General features: G+C 46.7%; 1 protein-coding gene across 1 annotated transcript in view; it reads right to left on the bottom strand.

Annotated features, from left to right (window-relative positions):
* Positions 1-26912, bottom strand: part of LOC139049297 (uncharacterized) — a 384277-nt gene that overhangs the window by 249848 nt on the left and 107517 nt on the right. Inside the window, exon 2 of the mRNA XM_070524675.1 lies at positions 8227-8380. The gene's annotated coding sequence lies outside the window, so the exon portion shown is untranslated. The remainder of the gene's footprint in view (positions 1-8226; positions 8381-26912) is intronic.

The following is a 26912-nucleotide window of genomic DNA, read 5'->3' on the forward strand; positions in this document are numbered from 1 at the left end:
GTTGCTTTTATTTAGATGCAGCAGTCGCAATGTTTAGTTTCTTTTGTGTATTTATCGTAAATAAGCCAAGCCAAAAGCCAGTGGCGTCTGACAAAACTCATTCAAACCCCACGAAATATGTGGGTGCGAAGCAGCACAAGGAGGGGGTACAGTGATAACTTTCATGAACACACATGGACTCTGCTTGTTTGTTAGTTCGCCCACCGCTTCAACTGACTTCGAATTTCCTTCGCTTTCAAGAGCACGTTCTCTGTTGTTCCTAATGAGTATTTAGTTACAGTTTTCTGAACTTGATTACGTCAGGCGCAACCTTCTTTATTCCAACGAGAGCAATGTCACACGTGGTGCGTGCGAAAGAATTGAGGCTCCATCTGCGGCAGCGACGAGAAAGTGGCCGCAATGCTACAAGGGAAAAAAACGTGTTAGCGAGAAAGCATCACGTGACGATCTTAAAACCTATTAAAAAACGGTAGAAATCTGGCGAAAAGCTCTGCAGCTCGTCATGGAAGCGTTCATTCCCTCACCCCTTGTTTTTACGCAGCCAGGGGTAGTGGGGATGGGGAGCTCAAGGGTGCTCGGTTGAAAGTCTGTTTTTCTCACCTACCACTGCATTTGGTTCATAAGAATTGTTTCACGTAAAAGAAAAGAATGTAAAATCCAGTCACTGTTGCTAGCGAATTTTGGAATTAGGCCGTCAATTTTTGTTATAAATTCATTGAGATTTGCAAATCTTCAGGAAACAAAAGTACCAAGTTTACAACTCTGCAACTCAGCAAAGAAGACTAAGATCACAATTCTGTAATAGGCAGTTTATACTGTTTTAAAGGGTACGGAAATGAAGCATTAGACATGGCTGCTATATGCACCAGTAATACGTCAGTAGCAATTTTACAACATCATTGTAGACAATAACAAATTACCTGTGATATAATATACTGCATAAACCTTTTTACGTTTTGGATGTTCTAACGGGTGCAATTTACAGAACTGCGATACTTCTTCTTGTATAGAGTTAGGGAGTTGGAGCATTCGTGCTTGTATTTTCTTTCAATCTTACCGATTTGCCGCAAATAAAAGAAATCAGACTCAATATTGCATCCGTGCCAACAGTAACTAGAACTTAGCTTTGTGTCACAAATGCACACAGTTAAGTTAAAGTGGGCCATGGTTTATCTCAGTAAAATATGTCTGCATTTTGCAAGTATTTGAATAGGCGGAATTTGAGTTACGGCCGAGCTAAATGTTGGTTACTGACCTCTCCCGTTTGATGTAAAGACACTACATTTCCTACCGCATCAACGGAGGCTCTGGCCGCTGTAGTGCAATCGAAAAGCAGAGGTGCATTCGGCACTGAGACAAGGTTGGATTATGCGAGTCTGAACGCATATGGTGCAGGCCATGTGTTTTTCTTTTCTTTTTGCTTGCGTTTTAGCAACTTTACGTCGACTGAGTAATATTAGTAACCTGGATGCATTTCGGCAACAGTGCATTCACAGGTTGAGGCTTCATTAAAATAAATTATTGACTTTTATGTGCCAATACGAGGATATGATTCTGAGGCTCGCCGTAGTGGGGTACTGCGGAATGATTTGGAACTCTAGGGGTTCCTAAGCGTCCACCTCAATGTAATTACACGTGTCTCAGGACCGAATCCCGGCCGCTACAGCCGGGATTCGATGCCGAGACCTCGTGTCTAGCAGCCAAGCACAATAGCCAATAAGCAACCAATGGAATTATAGACTGCGGCTCTATGGACCGATCTGGATACAGCAATGCCCGAAATGTGCTCTTGAAAGCAGTAAATGTAATTGGCAATGCGTCAAACCATGGGAGCACATATATATCACGGTACCATACGACTGGCGTCATTACCGCTGTATCTCTGAAGGTATAAATGGATTCTATCGCTTGATATCCACAGTCAGCTTCAAAGGTTTAAGTTCGTGTTTTTTTCTCAATGTCGCACTCTCTTTGCCTCGTTTATGGGCAACGGTGATGCTAAGGGCGCATAAAAGACGCCCATCGATAAGACGAGCGACACGCTTGTGAAGACCCAGCCGTCACATGTTATAAAGTCAGACCGCTTCATTACAGCGTAATAGATGTCGCACATACATTCGAATATTGGCTTCGCGAACTTTGGCAGCCTTGGTGCAGGTCCTCGTCTCAAGCGCTGGAACGTGTCCAGCGTCCGAGGACACTCCAGGATTACCGGCCGTCGTCGGTGAGCGGAGCCGAGGCAGCCGTCATGATTTGGAGACGCTGTCAGGAGCTTTCGAGATATGGACGCCATTCAAGCACATGTCCTGCACCGTCAAACGTCGCGTCGTCTGCCATTCTTGCGAAGATTGCCGCCTGCAACTGGACAGCCTGAATGACGATTGCTGGTTCCTGGTGAAGCGAAACCTGATGCTCGAATACAGAAAGGAAACCACTACTAAGCCTTCCATCACGTGAGACCCTGCTGGAGTGACCATCTACAAATCTGCAATAAAGCCAACTAGCCGATAGCGACCACGGTTTCGTTTCTTGCTATCCGGACATGTAATTAACAGTGTTTTTCTTTTTTTTCTACAACCGGTGAAGCTCACCCATAAGTACAACTACGGAAAGGTTCCACTAATATGTACTGAAACACTCCGGATCCATGTTGCAATGATACCTACAATTGTCCTTGCGATTATGTTTCTTCGAGTAAATGTATGAAACTTATTGAAAACTCTGTGTAAACACTTTTCTTCCGTTGTTTTCTAGAAAGCTTTACTGCCTAAACTGTGTACTGGAAGCTCGCGACACGCTAGACGGAAGTAGTAGACAGCTGTACTTTTCCCCAAGACACCTATCTTACGGACTTTCAGTGGGTTCGACAATATTTCGAGAAAGATGAAAACTCACATCAGCCGTTACTTTAACATGAAGCTAACGAGGAAACCAAGTAGTTTTCTTTGCAGTTTCGTTCCGCTTTATAAAACTTGCTTCACCTTGCATTCTATCGTGGAATTGAGTTGTCGTATTCAGCGTCTGGAAGTTTCCGGCAGCCTATTATTTCAGCCTCCACTCGCAATCTGCAAGACTACTGCTTTGCTGATATGGTAGAGCGAGCAGCGCGGAAACGCGTTGGTCGCGGTAACGATCTCGAGACCATGGCAAATTTCCCTTCAACTGAAACGTTTCTCTGGGACAAAGTCCCGTGGGTGTTTTTATGTTTTTAAGTAATTTCGCGCTACATTCGCTGTAGTGCCAATTTTTTCCCTTTGATGAAACATCCAGCTCTGTGCGGGCATTAACAAGATGGACTTGCCGTTTGGCGGCGTTTAATATCGAAAAGCTTCCGCACCTAAGTGTATCCAGAGTTCGCTTCATTCAGACGCACTCTAACGGTAAAATTGTTTAGAATCTGTTCTGAGTTTCGCCATAAGCTGATGCATTGCTTTGTTGCAACAAAAACCACGTAAATAGAGCAGGATGACTTATGAAAATAAAAAGAATAGTCTATGCATTCTTGTTCTTCAGTTGTACTATTCGAGAAAGAATTTCTCCACTGGAGCAAGTTGCAAACGGAAAGCTGTGGGGCATTATGGTTGCTTTGTTAGCCAGTGTATTGCACAGGCTGGGGCCTAGGTTGGGCTGATATATGAACTTCGTAGTGTTCCTCGGCCGAACGCTTGTGATTTGCTCGGCCAGTTTCCATACATTCGCCGAGGAGCCCCTGAATTATTGTTTTTATAGCGTAATTTCCCATATCCCAGCTGGTTTGAATTTCTTTCATTGGGTACCTCAATTTTTTTGTCGCAACAGTGTTGTTCATCATCTCCGTGCAGATTTTCTTGACATTCTATGCGATCCCATATGGGTTATCTGCACAGAAACATTATTTTTTCATCGGATAGCTAACATCACCACAGCCTCCCGACAGATAAGTGCACAGACAGCCCGTCGCGCTCGTTCATGTGGCATGCGAGTGGGAAACGCCGTAAGAGCGTCGAACGCTCTAGTACCTACTGACGCAACCCGGGCTGTCGCTGTTTCTAAGCCTGGCTAGAAGAGACCGAAAGGCTGCCAAGCCGGGAGCGCCGCATTAGCGAGCTTTACGCTTACTAGGTATATGTGGTCAGTGCTAATGGCGCACTTACTTTCTCCACTTGTGCCAAAAGCAAATTAAAAGGCATGCGCTGATTGTGAAGATTTCCAGGACTCTTTCATGACATTATAAAATGTTGCTCAGTTAATGAAACATTCATCCGAAAATGCGCATGAACCAGTATCGACTTTGACGGTAGCGCAATGTGGCGTGGGCGAGCAACGTATTCAAAAGTGGCTCCATTGACACCGCGCCTGCGCCATATGCAGTTGAATAACCATGATGCCTCAAAAAGAAAGAGGAAAGAAAAGCAATAACATGTGGGCTTACTAGATCACACGCACGAATTGAAATGCAGCGAAAGCTCGTTAATTCGAACTTCAATAATTCGAATTTATGGATAATTCGAACTGTACGATTTGGTCCGGCCAAGCTCCACAGAAGTCTATGTATAAAAAAGTCCGTTAATTTGAACGCGAGAAGGTTCCCTCACGGATAATTCGAACTACGCTCGCCTGGCACACGGCCAGAGAAACGCGCCTACTGCCTACATACAAGGCTGTATTGCCTCCTAAACGGAGAGAACGGCAAGAGAAGGCAAAATCGGAAAAAAATCTAACCAACGTGGGGTCAGCCAGAAGGCAGCGGCGGCTGCCACCTCTCAGTTCTACGTAACCTCCGAGACTTCTTGCCCATCGCGAATCTCGGAGGCTTTGCAAATCTTGTACAGCTGCTAATGTTGTGCGGAGATGGCACGGCAAGCGCCAAAACACAGCGAATCAAGTACGTCGCAGCTGCGCTTGCAATCAAGAACCAATGAATGAGGGCCTTCGCCACCTTCACATGTTCGGCGTCTTTGTCTCGGCAGTCTTCATCGGTTGTGTACCTGTGTTTTCAGCTTAGGAGGTATCAGCCGTCGCGATTCATTGTGATGGTGTTAAGCCTCGGCTAACGTTCGTTTCGGTGGACGTCGGTGGTGTGGCACAGTCGGACCCAGAGCTTCGACTTGAAAGTGGCGTGTGCCCGCGGGCACACGCCATCAGTTTTTGACACGCCGAATTTCTGACATTCCCTACTGCTTCGAAATCGTAGTGTACTGTTGTTCTCCTTCACTTTCGTTAGTTCGAACTTTCATTAATTCGAACTGAAGCGGCTTCCCCTTGCGGTTAGAATTAACGAGCTTCTACTGTATATGCTTTAGCGTACTGCACGTTTCATTGTTGTTATTGTTGCAATCCGTTCCTCGCTACAAATTATGCATTAGCCTAATGTACTTCTAAATTAAGAATGATTTATGCATTGAATGACTGGGCGTCGTGGTAGGGATTCAATGTATTGTAAGAGTTGTCGGACGATCCCGCCGCTGCCACCATTTGTATGGGTTGACGGTCGTAGGGAGAAACTTGGTAGGGGCTAGGCGTACGGGGTTTATTTACAGTAATTGCGTTTTAGACAAGAGATACATTTACACAGTCTAGCGTGGCTTCCAAATGGAGCCCGCAAGACGAAGCATCCAGCATACGATCATGAAGCTGCAAACACTGACGAGCACGCAGCTGACGAGCACACTCACAGGGCACGAGCACAACCTAGCAGCCGACAACAGCCGCTTATAGACACTCCATTCGTCCCTAGTTCCCTAGGTGAGGGAAGCGTTCGACCAGTCAATTCGTAGAAAGTCCTCGTGGCCGCCTTTGAGAGAAGGGGTAGGGGGTTTACACACACACATTCCGCACAGGTTTCACTGCCCCCTCCGAGGTGAGACGGGCTTCGCAGAACTCGGGGCGTACTTTTTGACCAAGCTGACCTTTGCAGAGTCACCGCCGGTTCTCTATTGTCTTGCGTCGCCGCTGGCAGATGGTCATTTTCTTCTGTTTTCTTTACTCAGAAAGCTTTCTGCTGAATTATGATCTCTCAGGCTCCTTCATTGCTGGATCTCTTCGTGTTCGGACTATGCTCTCTTTCTTTCCTAAGTTATCCCCAACACCCGCGGAACACAGAACTACTTGAAAACGAACTTGAGATGCTTGCAAAAAGCTACAGACGTACGCCTTGGTGTATGGTAGAATGACATTACAATTTCTTCCATAGGTAACCTAACCGCCTGGAATACACAAGCAAGTATTCTCTGTGCTCTAACAGCCCACTGCTGGGGTCACCAGAGTTTTTTTAATGTATTCGGGACGTCTAACTCGAGAACTTGTTCAGAGGATTTCATCTGAAAGCGCATAAAATGACGAACAGTATGTTATAAGTATAGCGACCATTGGCGTTAACGAACGGAAGAGCCCACGGACAAAGTGACTCCCAAGGTGCAGCATAATAAAGTGGCTTCAACGCACCGGAACTTCAAAATCAAGGGTGTGTTCACGATTTCGAACCCAGGAGCACACACCACACGTCTTCCATGCTCGCGCAGCAGTGACTGACAGCAGGAGAGAAACGCCGGTGTCCCACTATACGTAATAACAGCGGTGTGGCAGCCGCGCTGTGAACATCTGGGAGGTTATCAAGTAGACAGGCTCTAAATTTGTTAGGCATCTCAGTGCGTGATGGAAACGCTGCGAAGTAGGAAGCGCGACAAAAAAGAAAGAACAAAATACGGTTGCTGGTGTATTCAAATTCTGAGTCGGAATTCGGTTAACCCTTTGTGTCCCAGCGGTAACGAATTTTGCCACAAGGTAAAACAATGCTGTGAATATCGTGTGCGACATCGATCTTTTAAGTCCAATATTTTTTTTGTTTTTCCCATCACTTCGACCTTTCGAAGTATACCTAATAAGTAGCACCGTGTCTCCTGACGAGCAGTGCAGCGACAGAAATATGGCATCGTCCTCCGAACACTCGCATCGCATTTCTACCTGATCTTTCTCCCAGCTTGTCATCAAGCGTTTTATTTTTGTTAATCCTACATGGCATTTTTCGTAGACAGGAGCTATGCACACAACAATCATTTTTATGTAATTTACAGGAAAGAGGCGAGAAGCATTTCTGTGGGCAGGGATTGTGTTGGCGAAATGGAGCTCACACATATGAAAACCATTGAATAAAAAGCTTGAACTGTATATTGTATTAGAGGCTTACTGCTTCACATCGACCCCATGAACCAAGCTGAAAAAGGACGAAATTGTTGAGATGTGTGCTTAGACATCCCATTGTGGTTGAAGTGCTGTGGTGCACCGTCCAAGGAAGTAGAGGACGGCAAGAGATATGGGCGTGTGATTATAAGACTTTAAACATGCCGCCGGAGCTGCCGTAAGCAATAAACTTCGTTGCACATAACACTTGTCGCGGCAGCCTACCCCCTCCACCTCTCTTTCTTCAGCTAAGTAATCAGAGCTGTTAGAAGAGGGGCGCGGTGCCCAAAGGAACCACTTAAATGTTTAACAACCCTAAGATGTTTTCATGCAAACGGAATAAAAAACACGCAATAAAACTTGTGCTCTGAGAATATTCCTTTCAAAGCCACAGGACACTCGTATGATAACGCGTGTACAAGTAGAACAATATTCTGCTTCTTATGGTGCTTGTTATCACTGGACGAACGGACTTTTTTTTCTTCAGCCTACCTTGGTCCTAACGATATATATTGGCACGTGTAGTCGTTTATTTTTTTCCGGTGAACGCTTTTCCCCAGTAAACAAATGTCAACTGTTATCGCTCGACGCAAGAAGCGGACTCGGGGAACGAGCGCTTCGTGTTTAATGCTTGAGCTTTCGCCTCTAAACAAGCGAAGAACAAGGAACAGCTTCCTCCCAGATACGTCTTTGTAGTCGTGTCATCGAACTTCCTCGAATAAGCACTGGTCAACAAATGCATTTGAGGACACACTACGGATTACTTAGGGCGTGAGCGCGTCCAAGTGGTTCTAGAGAAAGAACGACCGCACTCAAGACACGTGAGCGATCTGACGGCGATAGCACCCTCACCACTCGACAACCGAAAAGCGACCGCAAAGTGGTGCAGTCAAAGCGAATGATTCAAACCAGAAGTAAACCTACGACGCAATATCAAGACTTAGGATATTGTAAGTCAAAAGCATATGCGAAATCATTGTTTTTTAGCAAGAACCTAGCACATGTTGGACGTGCTCTTTTCTAGAATTACATAATTGCAACGACTTAACTGCGAAGACGTGCTCATACCTTCCGATCTTGGAGAGAACGTGAATATCGATGTCGGCTCGACGAACGGCAGGCTCCCACGTCACTTTTCGGTCGTCCATTGGGAACGCGAACACTCGAACCTTCGGTCCCTTGTCGTAGTTACCTCGACATCGTGGTACGTGGCACCGCCCCACTGTGAGAGTAGTAGGCGTGCACTCACGTGAACATTCGGAAGGCAAAACACTTTACATCGTGGCGCAGCAGTTCACCGATGCAAAAGAAAACACGTCCTCCCCAGTCTGCAGCAGAAATGCCAGCACGCCGCTCCATGCGATCGTCTGACTTAGCAATCGCGGTCTTGCGAGCGGCGGGGCCATACCCGGGGACACGTCCGAGCGATGGGAGGTGTTGGTCAAATTTGAGTGACGTCATCAGCCACGGCAGTAGGGGCAAGGTAAATATACCTGGTAGCGAAGCTTCCATAGGAGCCCATACGTTCAAAACATGGCGGTTCATCGGCAGTTCATAGGGCTTGGCGCCATATGTATGTGGTGGGAACACTTCCGGCAGAAGAAAAAAATAATGTCACGCCATATCCGTTAAAAAAGAAGTGGCGTCATTTTGTTTTCAAAGGCGCGAAATTTGTTTTCTTGGACTGCCTTTAGGGTTATGTATTCAAATGCCCCGCCATTCGACTTGATGCGCGTTTCGAGCTTTTAGCGCGGAAAGTGGCGCAGGAAAAGGCCAGCAGTAGGGTTGTCATAATCGCACCCCTGCACAGAACATACTTCCTTTGGAGGCCGACGAAAGCTTTAGGTGTAGAGTGCTGATCCTATCATCGGATGCCAAGCCCGTCAGCCAGCGTAGTCGCACGAAAACAACCACACAATTATCCGGCGGTCCTGACTCCCTACTTTTGACTGAGGAGGTTAAGAAGCGATGCAGCTACCCGCGTCACGAAATTCAGACAAACTTCGACAAGCGAAAAACACTTGAAACTGGAAATTTGAAACTTGACACTTCAAAAAAGATCGTAAGCTCTGTCCACATCACCACTCATAAGGATCGCCTCCCATGACGTTCGCGCGAGTTTTTGAGGAAATTTGGCAAGATTCTCATCTGTGAACAAATGCGCCATATACGTTGTCTGTTGATGTTTACCTCTGAAGTGTTCATTCAGAGGAAGCTCCAGCTAGGCGGCACCCACTTAAGCATAACGTAAAAGAGAAATACTGTTTCTTGGCAACCACTGCACGAAATTTTATGAGGTTTGTTGTTGGATGTAAATGAAGAAGTTTACCCGCCGCCATGCCTTAGTGGCTATGGAGTTACGATGCTAAGCACGAGGTCGTGGCATCGATTGATGGCAACAATTCGATGGGGCACGTTAAATGACCTGTGGGGACCAAAATTATTCCGTAATCTCTCACTACGCGTGCCTCATAACCAAGTCATGGTTTCGTCAGGTAAAACCCCAGAATTCAATTCGACTGAGAAAAAAAGTTAAAGCCTAGTCACTGTTGGTAGCACATTTTCGAAGTGCTGCTTCAAGTATTTACTGAAAATTGTTGAGAGTCGCGAATTTTCACAAACAGAAACTGTCATGTTTACAACTATGTAGCTCAGCAATGTAAATGACATCACAATTCTGTAGATTGCAGTAATAGCTAGTGCATCTAGAATAGACAAAATTGGTGTATTATACATGACGCCTAAATGCACCACTATTATGTGAGTAGGACCTTTGCGAAAGCTCTGTAAACAGTGCAACAAATTAGGTAAAATATCAATTACTGCTTAAAATTGTCCCCTTTGGACGTCCTAATGGATGCCGTTTGCAGAGCTTCTAACTTACCAATTTTCTGCAATTTAACATTAGGCTGCAATTAAAGCATCTACTGCAACAATCACTAGAAGTTAACTTTCGCTCTCGAATTCACCGAATTGAGATATAATCCGCCGAGGGATCTTCTGAAAAAAGTATTTCGGCGTTTTAAAGTATTTGAATACGCGGGATCAGAGTTGCGACCGAGCTGACCCTTTCTCCCAATGCACAGAAATATTGGTGAATGACCGCTCGCATTTCACGTAAAGACACCTCATTTCGCGCCACGCCCAATTGCTTGCTTGCTGTCTTGATTACACTGCGTATGCGTGCAAATTCTCACTCGCTTCACTGCAATACACTAAGTGCTTCGCCGCAATACAAACATGCCATGCGCTGAAGCCATGGCAAATTACTGTTTTCCATTTTTTTCATAATTGAAGAATCGCAGCAAGGTAGGCGTTTAAGTGTTTGCCCCTTAAACTACGGTTTATTCAAGTAAGAGGCCAGACAATTACGTGTTGGCTCCATGCTTTTATTTTTTTTTTCATGCATAGCGTGTATAAAGAGATATCCCACGAAGAAGCGAGCGTCAGAGCTAAGCCGCACGCGTGGCAGCAGGAAAGTGCTTATGGCTTGAAGCACGCTTTGAAGGCTTATGGGCGCACACCTCCAAATCTATGCGCGCTTCTCATTCTGCGCGGCATGTCTCAGTCACTCTGTGCGGCGTCAAATTATTTTGGACAAGTGCGCGCTCCGCGTAACGTACGCGACGTCAAGTCTTACCTGATCGCTCTAGCGTTCTCGGAAATATGCACTGTGAACTGCAACAAAAACTTATCGTGTCGTCGTTATCGCGCTGGCCTCAGCGAATCGCTCCACGATCATGCCAGCGCCGTCTTCTTCCTTTTCGATGTGGCGCGTGTCCACTTTCCGCATGAATGCTTTTGTCGTCGAAAAACGGAGCCACGCGGCTTTCGGCAACGAGGCGTGGTGCTGTCAAAGGCCAGCACGCAATCATTGCGCAACGTTGCACAGGGGTTTCTTAAAGCATTTAAAGTTGCTTGCCGGACCTGGGATACGCCACAATGCAAGTGATGTGGGCTCCAGTCACGAAATGGGCGTCACCGCTGCATCGCGTTCACCCCGGCGGCAGCCCAGCGTCGGTGCGTAAACAAACTAAAATCTCGGAGGCAACGTCGGAGGCCGCATAACTGGGCGCCGCCATGCTTGCGGAAGTGGCCTGTGACGAGAGCCAATAGGCACGCAGCTCTGACACCTCCCCCACCCCCCCAACGGCACCTGCGGGATATGCTTTCCGTATACGCAGCCCGGATAGCCGCATTAGCGAGCGCTACACTTACTGGACAAATTTGGTAATGCTAAAGGTGCCTTTATGCTCCTTCGCTGCTGCAGACATTACATTAACAAACATTTGCTGATAACAAACTGTCTTATGAATGTCGCAGTATATCTCAAAGTTTCGTTAGATTAACAAACTAATTATTCCAAAATGCGGACAAGGCTATATTCACTTTGAAGGTCGTACATAATGGCATGTGCGAGCCAATCTGATAAATGTGGCTCCATGGACGGTGCGACACAGGGTGAACGTCAAATCCAAAGTTACGTAAATAATGATGCCTCGAAGACAATGTCTAGGCTTAGCTTAGTTGGACAATTGTATAAATTAAAATAAGCATATGTGTTACTCTACAGCACGCTACATTCCTGTTTATTAATCATAGCTATTCCCCAGTAAATCTCATTGGCTATAATGTAAGAATAAACAGAGGAATAAATCTACCTGGAATGAAAGAGCGCTGTGGCAGGAAATTCTTGTCTGTATCGGCAGGTGCGCAAGCAGAAACGTAAATACAGCGAATACAAGGAGGAAAACGGTGTTTATGTTGTCCAGCTCGTTCTTCTTGCAAGCTCGCCTTTACGCACCATACGCAACATTTCAGCACAACTGCATGCCATCAGAGCGCCTTAATTCCCCGGATTCATGGCTCCAAGCATCTGATCTCGAAAATAAATTTGCCCAATGGAAGCAGCATAGCTGAATATTTGTTCTTGATGTCACGAACCAATGGACCTGTGCTAGGGAAAGTTAATCGAAGTAAAAATGCGAATTATGCCGATTTCTATTCATATCTGTACCGTATTTGAAAACTGCAAATAGACTGCCTTTACACTAACCTATCGATTACTACCGAAGAAAATCTTTAACGGAAAAGAAAAAAAAATTCTGTCGAGTTTCAACTCTGGACTCTCGACAAGATGGCGAGGAATTCAAAGTATTGTCATGCGGCAGTGACGGCTGCAGGCGTGCAAGCACCAAAAGCAACTGCATGCCTGTCTAAGCTTTGTAAAAGCATTTAAAATTGCCGCACTTACTTGGTGACGTTTCTTAATTTTTAATCGAATGCATAGATGGCCTAATAACAAAGAAACGAAAATGACACGCTACATTTTCCATAGAGAGCAACGGAAGTTTCCAGAGATCAACGACTTATCCTTCCTCGAGATAATCCTATTATTTAGGTGCAGCAGCCGCAATCCTTGTTTCTTTTGCTTTTATCGTAAAAAAATGTCAAAGCACGAGCCAATAGCGTCTTCCAAAACTGCTCATTCAAAAAAGCACGAAATTAATTGGTGCGAAGTCGTAGAAGGCGAGAGCAAAGTGATCACTTCCACTCACACGCGTGAACTCAGCATGTTTCCGCACTCGAGCACCGCTTTATGTGGCTTGCCATTTGCCACGCTTTCAAGGGCACACGCTCTGTTATTTCCGGTGAGCATTTAGTTAAAGTTTCTGGACTTTATTACGTCACGCCCAAGCTTCTTGTTTATTTCAATAAGAGCAGTGTTCCCCGTTGCGAGTACGAAACAACTGCAGCTCCACCAGCGGCAGCGACGAGACAGTGGACGCAGTGCTTGCAGGAAAAAAAAAAGAACTGTTAGCGAGAAAGCATTCCGTGAGGATCTTAAAACCTAATAAAAATAGCAAAATCAGGAGAAAAGGGCCACATCTCGTGATGGAAGCGTTCTCCCTCCCCCCATTCTTTTGGCAAGGGGGAGGGAGGCGTTAAAGAGTTCAGCGGCGCTAGGTTTCACGTCTGTGTAATGGTCCGCTGAAAGGTGGCAGAGCACGGCCGACCACGCCAACGCTCAGAGATAAACGTTGCCGTCGCAGAGGCGTCTATGCCTCCAGGTGCAAACGTGGAGAGCTAAAGGACTCAAATCTGTCGAGTAGAACGCGAGCACCATGAGCCGCAGTATGCAGCGACAACAGCAGCGCCGAGCGCTATTAAAACCGACCCCACGAGCGAAGCAGCGCGCGGCTTCACGCATGTCGTTGATCCCAGGGTTCAGTCTCCTGCGCGCATCTGGCTACTGAATGCCTGCCGACAACAGCGTCAGTCGAGGCTTGTTTGCGAACGCTGACTGCCCGACGTGCGTGAACCAACATGAACCAAGCACGAACCAGCTAGCCCAAGGAATATTTTTACTAGTCCCTACTAAGTTTCTTTTATTGCGATAGCAATTATAACGACACTCCAGGCGAAGTTCTGCCGTCGCCGTCGCCGTGAGGCTCCGTATAAAGACCAAGGGCAACAAAACTTTCCACGCGCGCCGTGTGCCACAAGTGCGAGTGAAAGCGTGCGAGAGTGACCCGGCGAATGCAGCTCATTTTCGCGTGCCCGAGCGAGGAAAGCTGGCCGGATGCGCGCCTTCTCCTATCGCACGCGAGACGCAGGGATAACGCGAGGGAATCGGGGGGGGGGGGGGGGTCTTGTTTTCCACGCAGTACTCCGCCCGTAGAAGACACCCTCCCGTCTGCGCGGCCCACATCTTCAAAGCGATTTGCGATGTTTGCAGAGTGCGCGTAGTGACGGTAGCTGCGCATGCGCTGTGCTTTCGACGTTTCGTTCGCGTGGAAGCGAGAAGAAGTATTGTAATGATTGGAAAATGTAGAGAGGTCGGCCGGATAATGGAACATCTGGCCTGCAACTCGACGTAAGGGAAGGGGAAGAGGGGAAGAAAAAGGGTCACAATGGGGGATGATAATGGGAGGAACGAGGTGAATGACACATTACACAACTGGTATCACAGGCGTGAGTCCAGGCCCGTGTCACCTAGGAAACGTGAAAGTGCACGCATTGTCTCTGTCGTCTGCCAACTCTGTGGCCACGCGCCTAGCAGGAGGTCCTCCTACAGTGGTCCATTGTGTAAATGTCTCAATGCGTGGAAGCGAGAAAATGCACTAAGGTCTATGCGATCGCTGCTGGTGGCGCAATTCCTTACTCCGACATTCTGACAGCGAGATTCCGCGCTCGTCGAGTGAGATGTGTTCATGTTTACCTGTGCGTGCGTGACACCGTGCTTGTTAATTTAATAAAAAACACATAGCCGGGCTTGTTGGTTTCAATCAATTATACAATGTGTAAGCGTGACTGAAGGAGAACGCAGAAAGGAACACACCACACGGAGACAGCGACCTCTGTGTGTGTGTGTGCTTCTTTCTAGGTCCTCATTCAGTCCCGCTTACACATCACATCATTTTTAATTTATTAGAGCGCAGCTCTTTGGCGTCCGTTCCTGGGTTTCGCGTCGTCGTCGTCGTCGTCGTCGACGTCGTCGGCCTCGTAACCAGCTCGCCGACGAATCTGCTGCTCCGCCGCCGCGCATGCGCGCTGTCGGCTCTCCGGGCGAGGGAGGATGATGGAAGGGAGGAGGAGAGACTGTGGAGGAGGGCTGGCTACACAAATGGCTCTTTGGCGTCCGTTCCTGGGTTTCGCGTCGTAGCTCGCCGACGAATCTGCTCCGCCGCCGCGCATGCGCGCTGTCGGCTCTCCGGGCGAGGGAGGATGATGGAAGGGAGGAGGAGAGACTGTGGAGGAGGGCTGGCTACACAAATGGCTCTTTGGCGTCCGTTCCTGGGTTTCGCGTCGTAGCTCGCCGACGAATCTGCTCCGCCGCCGCGCATGCGCGCTGTCGGCTCTCCGGGCGAGGGAGTATGATGGAAGGGAGGAGGAGAGACTGTGGAGGAGGGCTGATACACAAATGGCTCTTTGGCGTCCGTTCCTGGGTTTCGCGTCGTCGTCGGCGTTATCGTCGGCCTCATAACCAGCTCCGCCCCCCTTTCATCCCCCCAGCGCTAGCAGCGACCGACTGATACCGCTTTCGTGAGTCCGCTACCGCACTCACGAAAGACGTCGTGCACTTCCTGCAACTCGCATTAACCGTCCATCGATCCACACCGATGTTAGTAGTGGGGGACTTTAATGTTGACATAAAGACAAACAGCAATTTCCTAACACGTATGCCGGAGAACATCCCGTTCCTCTCGCTCGTAACGCGTCCCACGGCTGTGACAACCTCGCGAGGCACTTGTATAGATCTCGTCTTTGAGAATCAAGCATTGGTGTACCAAGTCAAACATATATCAGTCTATTTCTCCGACCACAAAGCTTCCTTCATGACTGTCAAGAACTGTTAGTGGAGTCTTTGTTAAAGGAATACGTGTGAAAAATAAAAAAAAATTCTGTGATAGCGCATACATGTGTTGCTCGATTTCTTTGCCTCAATCTATCGAAAAGGTGAAACAGCTTATTTGCTGCGCTCAAATTTCGCATTAGGAAGTAACGTAATCGTCGGTAATTTTTTAGTAACCTAATGCTTACAAGTTTACGTGGCCTATAAAACCACTATCTTTACTCTGTACAGTTAACTACTAACTTGCTATCGTAATCGGTGCTTCGCCTTTCGGACCAAACTGGTACTTCGTTATTTTAGGCTACATGCCCCAGTGGCCGTGGCCTAGCGTAAGTGCCAGCTGTTGGGGCAGCAAATTAATACCTAAAATGCAGGAAAAGCATTTATTGAAGAGAAAGGAGGAGACGTCGACTTGAACACATTGTGTAGCCCTCGTCATACGAAGGCACAACGCTTCACTGTATCATGACCAATGCCACACATTTAGGCTGATATTGATTTTACGAACTTCGGCAACCCGACTGCAGACCCTCGGCCCAAGCGCTGGAACGAAATCAGCGTCACAGCACACTCCCGGAGCAGGTTGACCGGCTGTCGTTGATAAGTGCGGCAGAGACAGCCGCCATGATTACAGAGGCTCTCAGGAGCTTTGGAGACATGGGCGCCTTCATGCTAATGGCAGGCGTCGTCACACGCCGTGCCGTCTGCCACCCTCGCGAGAATTGACGTATCCAACAGGACAGCTTGTATCAGGATTGCTGTCACCCCGTGAAACGATACCTGATGCTCGAATACATCGAGAATACTCTTGCTCAGCCGTTCACCGCATGAAACGGGGCTGTGCCCGCCCATCTGTCACTCTACAATCAAGACAATGAACAGACTGCGCCTGTCCTTTCCATTAACACATGTGTGCGTGCAACTTAGCGTGTTTTTCTTCTTTTTCTTCTGAGAATCAGTGTCGGTAACGAGTAACCACAACTACAGATAGGTTCCAGTAATATAGGCTAAAACACTCTTGATCCATACTGCGAATACACTAATATTTGCGCTTACGATTACATTTCTTCGTATGTATGGATTAAACTAAGGCAAAATTGTTGCTAAAAATATCTCCTCGCTAGTTTTCAAGAAACTTTTATTTGCTTATCATTTTTACTGGAAACTCGCTACGCGGTTAGAATCAAGTGGCTGAGATCCATACCTACCCACAAATCACGCATATTATGAACCTTACGGGTGTGTTCAATATTCGCAGAATGAGAAAAATTGACCGCCGCGTTTAGTGCACTAAGAATCTGACTAGGAAACGAGAATGTTTGCTTTGCAACTTCGTTCCATTTCCTGAAAATTTCTTTCCCTTGCGCGTTCACGCTGAACTGATTAGCCATATTCAGTATGTTGAAATTTCGGGTTGCTCATCGATTGAACACCTATTTGCAATCTGCTAGGACGCTCCTTTGCTGATATGGTGGTTTGCTGAATGCTGAGCGACCGACCGACCTTAAAGGCCTTGGTCCTGGGTCCAATCTTCGCGAAAGGTCAAATTTTCTTTCAACGTTGAAGTTTACCTTGTGGGAATGTCCCGTGAGCTTTCGTTGTTGCAGTTTCGCGCTACAGTGCAGGTAATGCGATGTTTTTTTTTTAGTTTGATGAAACTTCCAACTATTGACGCGCTTCTGCAGGAATGATTTCCCATTTTACGGCATGTGATATAGAAAGGCTTATCGTAAAACTTCGTCCGCTTTACTCTTATGTCCTTCGTGAGTTTGTTTCATTCAGACGAATCCCACAGGTAAAACTGGCTTTTAATATGTGTTCTGCCTGTCGCCATAAGCTGATGCACTGCTATGTTACAACGAGAACCCCATAATGGGCGAAGCACAACTTACAATATGAAAAGCAGTGCATGCATTCCCCGTGGCTGCGTTTATTATTCGGGAAGGATTTCACGCTGATAGTGGCCACTGGAGCAAGCTGGAAACGTCAAACTGTGAGATATCGTAGTTACTTTGTAAACCAGGCTCGATCCAACCTAGAGCAGACTTATGAACTGCGTGTAGCCAGCTCATCGGTCCAGTGCTCGTAACGTTCTCATCCAGTTTCGATCCCATCGCTGAGGACCTCCACATTTATTGTTTCTTCAGTCTAACTTCTGAGAATCCTGCTAATTTCAACGGTATAGAAGGGGACCTCCGCCATAACTGTTTTCTTTCTATAGTATATTCATTATTTTCCCTGCAAATTTTCATGTCATTTTCGATGACTGCATAGCGTTTTTGTGCGCAGAAAGCTTATGGGCTCATTCGTTTGCTAACGTCGCCCCAGACATCCGTAAAATCCAGTGCGCAAGCAGCCCATCGGGCTCGTTCCACTAGCCTGCGACTGGGGATTGCCCTAGGGACGTCCGACCCTGTAGGATGCGTTGACCCAACCCAGCCTGTCTCAGTGTTTCTAGTCCCGGCCAGAAAATATGGAAATGCTGCAAAGCCCCCCCGACTGCCGCATTAGGGAGTGCTACGTTTACTGGATAAATATAGCTTATGCTAAGGGCACACTTATGTGCCTACGCAGAAATTTCATTAAAAAGCATTTGGTCACAACAAAGATTGTTAAGAGTGTCGCAGTATATCTTAAATATTTGTTAGGCTAATTAAATAACTATTCGAGAGAAAACGACGTAGCCATATTCACTTTATAGGTCACTTTTACTAGTATTTGCATGCCCATCTATTACATCTGGCTCCATTGAGAATGGCGGCCTGAGGGGCACATCAATAAATGCAAAACTAAAAAAATAAGAATGCTTGAATATGTACTCGAATGAAAAAATAAATTCTGGTGTTTTACGGGCCAAAACCACTTTCTGATTATGAGGCACGCCGTAGTGGAGGGCTCCGGAAATTTCTACTACCTGGCGTCCTTTAACGTGCACCTAAATCTAAGTACATGGGTGTTTTCGCATTTCGCACCCATCGAAATGCGGCCGCCATGGCCGGGATTCGATCTCGGGACCTTGTGCTCAGCAACCTAACACCATAGCCATTGAGCAACAACGGCGGGTACTCGGATGAAGAATACGCATATGCGTTACCATATTGCACATTTATTTATTTGTAATTGTTAATATCACTACCCCACTAAATTTCCTTGGCCATAACGTAACATTAAATACAGGAATAAATATACCTTGAATGAGAGAGCGATATGGCAGGGATTTATAGTCTGTGAAGGCAGGTGTGCAACAGGAACGTAAATACAACGAGGGCAATGGCGTTTATGTTGTCCAGCTCATTATTCTTGCAAGCTTGCATTTACTCGTCATATATTCACGCATGTTACATTTTCTCACTACACAACATTTCAGCCTAACTGCGTGCCATCCGGCTCATGGCTGCAAGCACGTGATCTTGTAAATAAATTTGGACAATCGAAGCAGCATGACTGGATGTGTGTTCTTGATGTCAGGAAGAAATGTACCTATGCTACTGAAAGTTATTCGATGGGCAGATGCGAATAATCCCGATTGATATTCAATTCTGTACCGTATTCTTTGAAGACCGATCAGTATACTGTCCGAGATTATTATAGACCGATCAGCATACTGTCCTTTACCTGCAAAGTATTTGCTAAGGTAATCAAAAATCGAATCAGGAACACCTTAGACTTCTGTCAACCAAAGGACCAGGCAGGATTCCGCAAAGGCTACTCAACAATAGGCCATATTCACACTATCAATCAGGTGATAGAGAAATGTGCGGAATATAACCAACGCTTACATACAGTTTTCATTGACTACGAGAAAACGTTTGATTCAGTCGAAACCTCAGCAGTCATGCAGGCATTGCGGAATCAGGGTGTAGACGAGCCGTATGTATAAATACTAAAACATATCTATAGCGGCTCCACAGCCACCGCGGTCCTCCATAAAGAAAACAACAAAATCCCAATAAAGAAAGGCGTTAGGCTGGGAGATATGATCTCTCCAATGCTATTCACCGCGTGTCTACAGGAGGTATTCAGAGACCAGGATTGGGAAGAATTGTGGATAAGAGTTAATGTAGAATACCGTAGTAACTTTCGATTCGCTGATAATATTGCCTTGCTTAGTAACTCAGGGGACCAATTGCAATGCATGCTCACTGACCTGGAGAGGCAAAGCAGAAGAGTGGGTCTAAAAATTAATCTGCAGAAAACGAAAGGACTGTTTAACAGTCTCGGAAGAGAACAACAGTTTACGATAGGTAGCGAGGCACTGGAAGTGGTAAGGGAATACATCTACTTAGGGCAGGTATTGACCGCGGATCCGGATGATGAGACTGAAATAATCAGAAGAATATGAATGGGCTGGGGTGCGTTTGGCAGGCATTCTCAGATCATGAGTAGCAGGTTGTCATTATCCCTCAAGAGAAAAGTGCATAAGAGCTGTGCCTGACCAGTACTCACGTATGGGGCAGAAACTTGGAGGCTTACGAAAAGGGTTCTACTTAAATTGAGGACGACGCAACGAGCTATGGAAAGAAGAATAAGGGGCGTAAGGTTAAGGGATAAGAAAATAGCAGATTGGGTGGCGTAACAAACACGAGTTAATGACATTTTAGTTTAAATCAACAAAAATAAATGGGCATGGGCAGGGCATGTAATGAGGAGGGAAGGTAACCGATGGTCATTAGGGGTTACGGACTGGATTCCAAGGGAAGGTAAGCGTAGTAGGGGGCGGCAGAAAGTTAGGTGGGCGGATGCGATTAAGAAGCTTGCAAGGACAACATGGCCACAATTAGTACATGGCTGGGGTATTTAGAGAAGTATGGGAGAGGCCTTTGCCCTGCAGTGGGCATAACTAGGCAGATGATGATGATGATTCTTTGAAAACTCCAAGTTGACTGCCTTTACACTAAACTATCGATTACTAACAAATAAATGAAGCCTTACTCCAAAATAAATAGGGAATTTCTGCCGACTTTCCACTCTGGTAACTCGATGTGATGGCGAGGAATTGAAAGTATCGTCACGCGGCAATGACGGCAGCAGGCGGGCAGCCCCGAAAAGCATCCACGAGCCTGTCTAAGCTTTGTAAAACCGTTTATTATTGCCGCATTTCCTTGTTGATGTTTCTTAATTGTTTTAATCTTTCTTAATTTTTAAGGAAACGAAAATGACTACGTTCACCTTGCATAGAGAGCAACGGAGGTATGAAACGATCAATGGCTTATCTTTTCTCGAGATCTTCCTATTATTTAGGGGCAGCAACCGCAATCTGTTTCTCGTGTGTATTTATCGGAAAGAATCACAAAGCACGAGCCAAGGGCGTCTGCCAGAACTTCTCATTCAAAACAGCACGAAATAAATGGGTGCGAAGCTTCAGAATGCGGGAACACAGTGATCACTTCCAATATCACCCGTGTACTCAGCTTGTTTCCGAGCTCGAGCACCGCTTTATGTGGCTTCCCATTTGCCATGCTTTCAAAAGCACATGCTCTGTTATTCCCAATGAGTATTCAGTCGAAATTTCTCAACTGTATTACGTCAGGCGCAAGCTTCTTTATTCCAACGAGAGCAGTGTACCACGTGGTCCGTGCGAAAGAATTGCGGCTCCATCTGCAGCAGCGACGAAAAAGTGGCCGCAATGCTTGGGGGGGGAAAGCGCTTGCGAGAAAGCGTCACGTGACAATCTTCAAATCTAGTAAAAAGGGCCAAGGGTCTCCAATGTGGCGAGCAGGAAGTGAGGGGCAGGAGCCGCAGAACGCGGCGCCAGCTACAGCGGCGACCGCTATTGAAACCGACACCACGAACCGAACAACGTGCGGCGTCACGTCTGGCTCGCTGTCCCCTGGAGTCTAGAATCAAAGTCTAAGTGTGCGTGAAATCGTGCGAGCATGAGCCGGCGACCGCAGTTGATTCTCGCGCGTACGAGAGAAGAAGAAGGGCCGGAAGCGTACTCTCTCCATTCGCACACGAAGCAGCTGAGGTGAGGGATGGGATGGGAAGAGGGGGGGGGGGAGCTCTTCCCTGCGCAGGCGTCTGCACGGGGAAGAACACCCTCTCCCGTCCGCACGGTCTTCATCTTCAAAGCGACTTGCGATGTTTGCAGAGTGCGCGTAGTGACTGTAGCTCGGTATGCGCTGTGCTTTCGACGTTTCGTTCGCGTTGAAGCGACAAAACGCACGAAGGTCTATTCGATCGCTGCTGGTGTCACGATCCCTCACAGCGGCATTTTGACAGCGAGTTTGTGGGCTCGTTGAGTGATATGTGTTCATGTTTACAGGCGCACGCGTGGCACCTTGCTTGTTAATTCAATTAAAACACCTAGGCATGTTTGTTGGTTTCAATCCATGACAGAATGTGTAAGTGCGACTGAACGACGACATAGAAAGAAACACACATACAAAGACAGCGCTGTCTCTGTGTGTGTGTTTCCTACTGCGTCTTCGTTCAGTCGCGATTACGCATATCATATTTAATTTAGTTAGTAAGCCAATGCTTGCAAGTTTACACGGCCCATATAACGACTATCCCTACTTCGTATATCTATGTACTAACATACTATCGTAATCGATGCTCGTAACTTATGGCAACGTGCCCCGTCGACCACGCCCTGGCTTAATTGAAACCTGCTAGCGCGGCAACTGAAAACCTAAAACGCAGGAAAAGCATTTATTGAAGAAAAAGGAGGAGAAGTCGACTGGAATACTGTGTGTAACCCACGTCATACGAAGGCGTAACACTTCAATATATCGATATCGATATATATGCGAACTTTGGCAACCTAGCTGGAAGTCGTCGGCGCAAGCGCTGAAACGAGACCAGCTTCAAAAGCACTTCCGGAGAAGGTTGCCCGGCTATCGGCGATCAGTGCTGCAGAGACAGCCGCCATGATTGGAGACGCTGCCAGGAGCTTCCGAAACATGGACGCCTTCATGCTAATGGCCGGCGTCGTCAAGCGGCGAGTCGTCTGCCACTCTCGCGTGGATTCCCGTCTGCAACTCGACAGCCTGAACGAGCATTTCTGGTACCTCGTGAGGCGACACGTGATGCTGGAATACTTAAGTAAACCTTCGTAGGAGGACGTCACGGCTGTTAATGAGCCGTTCCGTCGTGCCTTCATTTATTTCCGCAAAAGGGTGGTGGCGGCGAGTGAAGTGGCAGCTTGTGCGACCAACGTGGCATGCTTCCAGAAGGACACCGCACATGTAGAGCTTGCGCTTGGAGGACCTGCAATGCCCATCTTTATTTTTTTATTCTAACTAAGCCGGCACGAAGGCACCTGCAGAGAGCACAGACTATAGGGTGCCCGCTTTGCAGCGTCGGTGGGAGCCACACTCTTACTGCGCTGTGCACCCCGTGAGATGCCAACCGCGTCTCACGGGGTGGTCGCAGTTGGCAACTCTGCAATACCACTACCATTTCGCCAATGAAACCATTCTGCCTGTCATGTTTATTTCATCCAATGTATGCATGCGACTTAACGTAATGTTTTTTGTTCTAAAACCGGTGTCAGTTACTGATAAGTCCCACAACCCAAAGGTTCTAGTAATAGGGACTGATAGACTCCTGGTCTAGTGTTATTACACCAATATTTGCCCTTACGATGATGTTTAGTCGCATGTGTGCATGACATTTGGCGAAGACTGTTTCTAAAAAGGTTTATTTGGTAGTTTTTTTTACACACTTCTATCTCCATATTATTTGCACTGGTGCTTCCCAATGCGGTTAGGTTCAAGTGGTAGATACCCATGCTTCTCCCCATGGCGCCCATCTCACGGACCTTCAACGTGTGCTGCAATATTTGGAGAAATGTAAAATTGTCATCTCCTTTTCCTGTAACACGAAACGGAAGAGGAAACGAAAATGATTTCTTTTCAGTTTTGTTCTCTTTTATGGAAATTCCTTCACTTTACACGTTTTCCGCGAATAAAGTTGTCGTAATCGCTGTCTCGAAGCTACATTTTGACCATCAATTCGGTCTCCCCTCGCATACGACGGGGACTCTTGCTTCGTTTAGATGGTAGAGCGACCAACTCGGAAAGACGATGGTCGACGGTTCGATCCTCTGACCAAAGCAAACTTCCCGTCAGCTTTGAATGCTTGTTTCCAAAAAGGCCGCGGAGGGTTTGTATATATTTTATTTCGTTTACCTAAAGTCCACGCAGTGTCACTTTTTTTTTACCTTTGACGAAAGTTCCACATTTTTGCGCGTTTCCTCAGAACTGAGTTGCCATTTCGCTGCATTTGGTATCAGAAGGTTTCCCCTTCTAAGTGTTTCTTGATTTCGCTTCATTCAGACAAACTCGACTGGTTATACTGCCGTTTACAATCAGTTCTGACTTTCGTCATGATCTGATGCGTCGCCATGTTACAACCAAAACTACATAATTGGCGAAAGACGGTTTACGAAAAAAATAGTCTATATATTCCTTCTCCTAGCGTTGTATAAACTTTTTTAAAACAGGGTTGAAGTGCCTCAGACAGGCTGCGTTGTAATTTTAGGGAGAGATTTCACGCTGAAAGTGGCTACTGGAGGAACGTCCAAACGGCACACTGTGAGGTATCGTACTTGCTCCGGGAACTATTACGATGTGCAGGCTCGATCCAACGTTGGGCTCATATATGAAATGCGTATTGCTCGTCGGTGCAACGCTCGTAACGTTCTCTGCTGGTTTCCATCCCATCGCTGAAGACCTCCTGATTTATTGTTTCTATAGTCTGTCATGCTCTAGCTGGTTTCAATGTTTTTGTTGAGTAGCTTGTCCGTTATTATTTCTTCAATGTTGACCGTCATCTCGCTGCAGATTTTCATGCAATTTTCCACGATTTCATGTGCACCTTCCCGGCAGTTACCGAAAGGAGACCAAGCAGGCACAGCGGCATTAGGGAGTGCTACGTTCACTAGATAAATGGGTGTAATTCTAACGGCGCACTTAGGTTTCTTCGCTGTTGCAGACAGCAGATTAAAAACCATGTGCCGAGAAGGAAAAGTTATCATTACTTCTGCAGTCGCTCGCAGAAGTTTTTCATGTTAGAAAAGCTTTCATTCGAAAACAACTGGAACAGCCATATTCACTTTAAAGGATGTGTAACATGGCTTGGGGGAGCCAAGTTATGATTCATTGGCTCCATTCCCGTGTGTTCCTCGGAACCGCGACATTTTACGTGGATGTGGTAATGAGTTTTGTTGTTGTTGTTGTGTGTGGCAAAGCCAGTGTCAAGAAGACACCATTTATTATTTCATTTGTTAATCTTTTTTGTTTACATCAAGTATGATGTATTACATGTGATGTACCTCATATTGTACTTTTCGTTCCTACCACTGTTGTAAGTGTGCCTACGGGTGAATAAATTTTTTTTCAATCTTACTGCGAAGATTCTACAAAATGGAAAGTAGAGTAGGAACTATGCCTCAAAGACAAGATGTGGCCTTACTAGATCACGCACATAAACTACATGTTTTGACCTACTATAAATACATGTGCCTTGGATGATTGAGCAACGTGGCAGGGTTTCTTTGTAAGTAAAGGCAGGTGTGCGAACAGTCACGTAAGTCGAACGTGGACAACGGCGTTTGTATTGTCCGTCTTTTCCTTCTTTTACAATGTTTTGGAGGCTGCATTTAGGCGCCATGAAGACACGTTTGTTACAGTGACTATTTGTACGAAATTTCAGCATAACTGCATGCCATCAAAGCACCCTAATATCTCAGCTGCTTCTTTCATGGCTCCAAGGCCTGATCATGAAAAAAAAAATGTGTTTACGAAAGGAGGCACCAAGACTGGATATGTATTCTTGATATCAGGGAAAAATGCATCTTTGCTACGAAAATTTAATCTATGGACATATGCGACTAATTCATATGCATGCTCACAGTGGTACCTTATTTTTTCAAAACATGAGATAGATTTTATAATCATTACCACCAAAGAAATGTAGTGTTACTCATCCGCAAGCCACGGATATTACGAACCTTAAGCGGGTGCTACAATATACGCAGAATGAGAAAAATTGACATCCGATTTTACTGCAATACGAAGCTGAATAGGAAACCAGAATATTTGACCTTCAGTTTCGTTTCCTTTTCACAACTTCCTTTCCCTTGCGTGCTTTCGCAGAAGTGATTTGCCGTATTCAGTGTCTTGATGCTTCGGTTTTCCCATCAACTCCGCCTCCTACCTTGCAATCTGCTATGCTCCTGGTTTGCTGATATGCTTGTTTCTTGGTTGCTGAGTGACCGATTTAAGGGCGTGGATCCTGGGTTGGATCCTCGCACGAGGGCAAGCTACGGAGGCATAGCGCGTAAAGGAGAGAGCGCTTCTGAGAAGAGTCACGCGTTTTCATCCACGTTACTTTAAACACGGCAAGAGAAAACTAAACACCTGATTAGCAGCAGGTGTATAGTACAAAACACCACTGAATCTAAAGGTTCACCTATTTTGCGGCTTTTCTCTTCCGTGTCCGGGCAAACGCGAAAGCGCCGGGCGTGGAAGGTGCGCCAATTCATCGTCTGTCCCGAGCAACCAAAAGCACTGTCATACGCTGGCAGACTACTTGACGCGGTAACACGTGTCCAGAAGCTGCGCCCCCGCAGCTTTCGCTTCACTGCCACAGAGAGTTGTCCGCAGGTGTAGGCACGGCAGGCGAACACCGAAAGGGTGCCAAGTCGGAACAGCTGCATTAGCTAGCAGAGAGAGAGAGAGAGAGAAAGAAACAGAGAGAGGGCTCTTTATTAGAAAAATAGAGAATTTTGCCGGCGCGTATATAACCGCTGGCATGCTACTCTGTAAAAAGATGGGGAATGGGATTAAAAGATTCCAGAAAAGAGTGGGAGATAAAAAGGATAAAAATAAGTATAGAGAATTTTGTGCGCTAACCGCCTTTCATCGCCGAAGCCGGGAAGACAAGTCCGGTTTTAGCGGCAGGAGCTTCTTTCACATGGCAACACCCTACGAAGGCGACGTCACCAGTCACATGGTCAAGCCAAGCCGTATTTAATCGGCGTGGCAATGCTGATCAGCTGGGGCACGACACCGTTGCACGCAGGATGCTCATCGCTTTCCTAACCTTCCAGATGCTGCCGTACTGGTTTTGCGCTGGTACATGCCCTACCCCTGAACCCCTTCTGCAAACCGGATCGCCTTCCTTGAAGCCACCAGAACCCTGGGCTACCCGTCCGCCTTTCATCGCCGAAGCCGGGAAGACAAGTCCGGTTTTAGCGGCAGGAGCTTCTTTCACCTGGCAACACCCTACGAAGGCGACGTCACCAGTCACATGGTCAAGCCAAGCCGTATTTAATCGGCGTGGCAATGCTGATCAGCTGGGGCACGACACCGTTGCACGCAGGATGCTCATCGCTTTCCTAACCTTCCAGGTTAGTTACTTACAAAATACTAAGGAATTTCGTAGCGAC

The sequence above is a fragment of the Dermacentor albipictus genome, chromosome 8 (genome assembly GCF_038994185.2).
Source record: "Dermacentor albipictus isolate Rhodes 1998 colony chromosome 8, USDA_Dalb.pri_finalv2, whole genome shotgun sequence".
NCBI lineage: Eukaryota > Metazoa > Arthropoda > Arachnida > Ixodida > Ixodidae > Dermacentor > Dermacentor albipictus.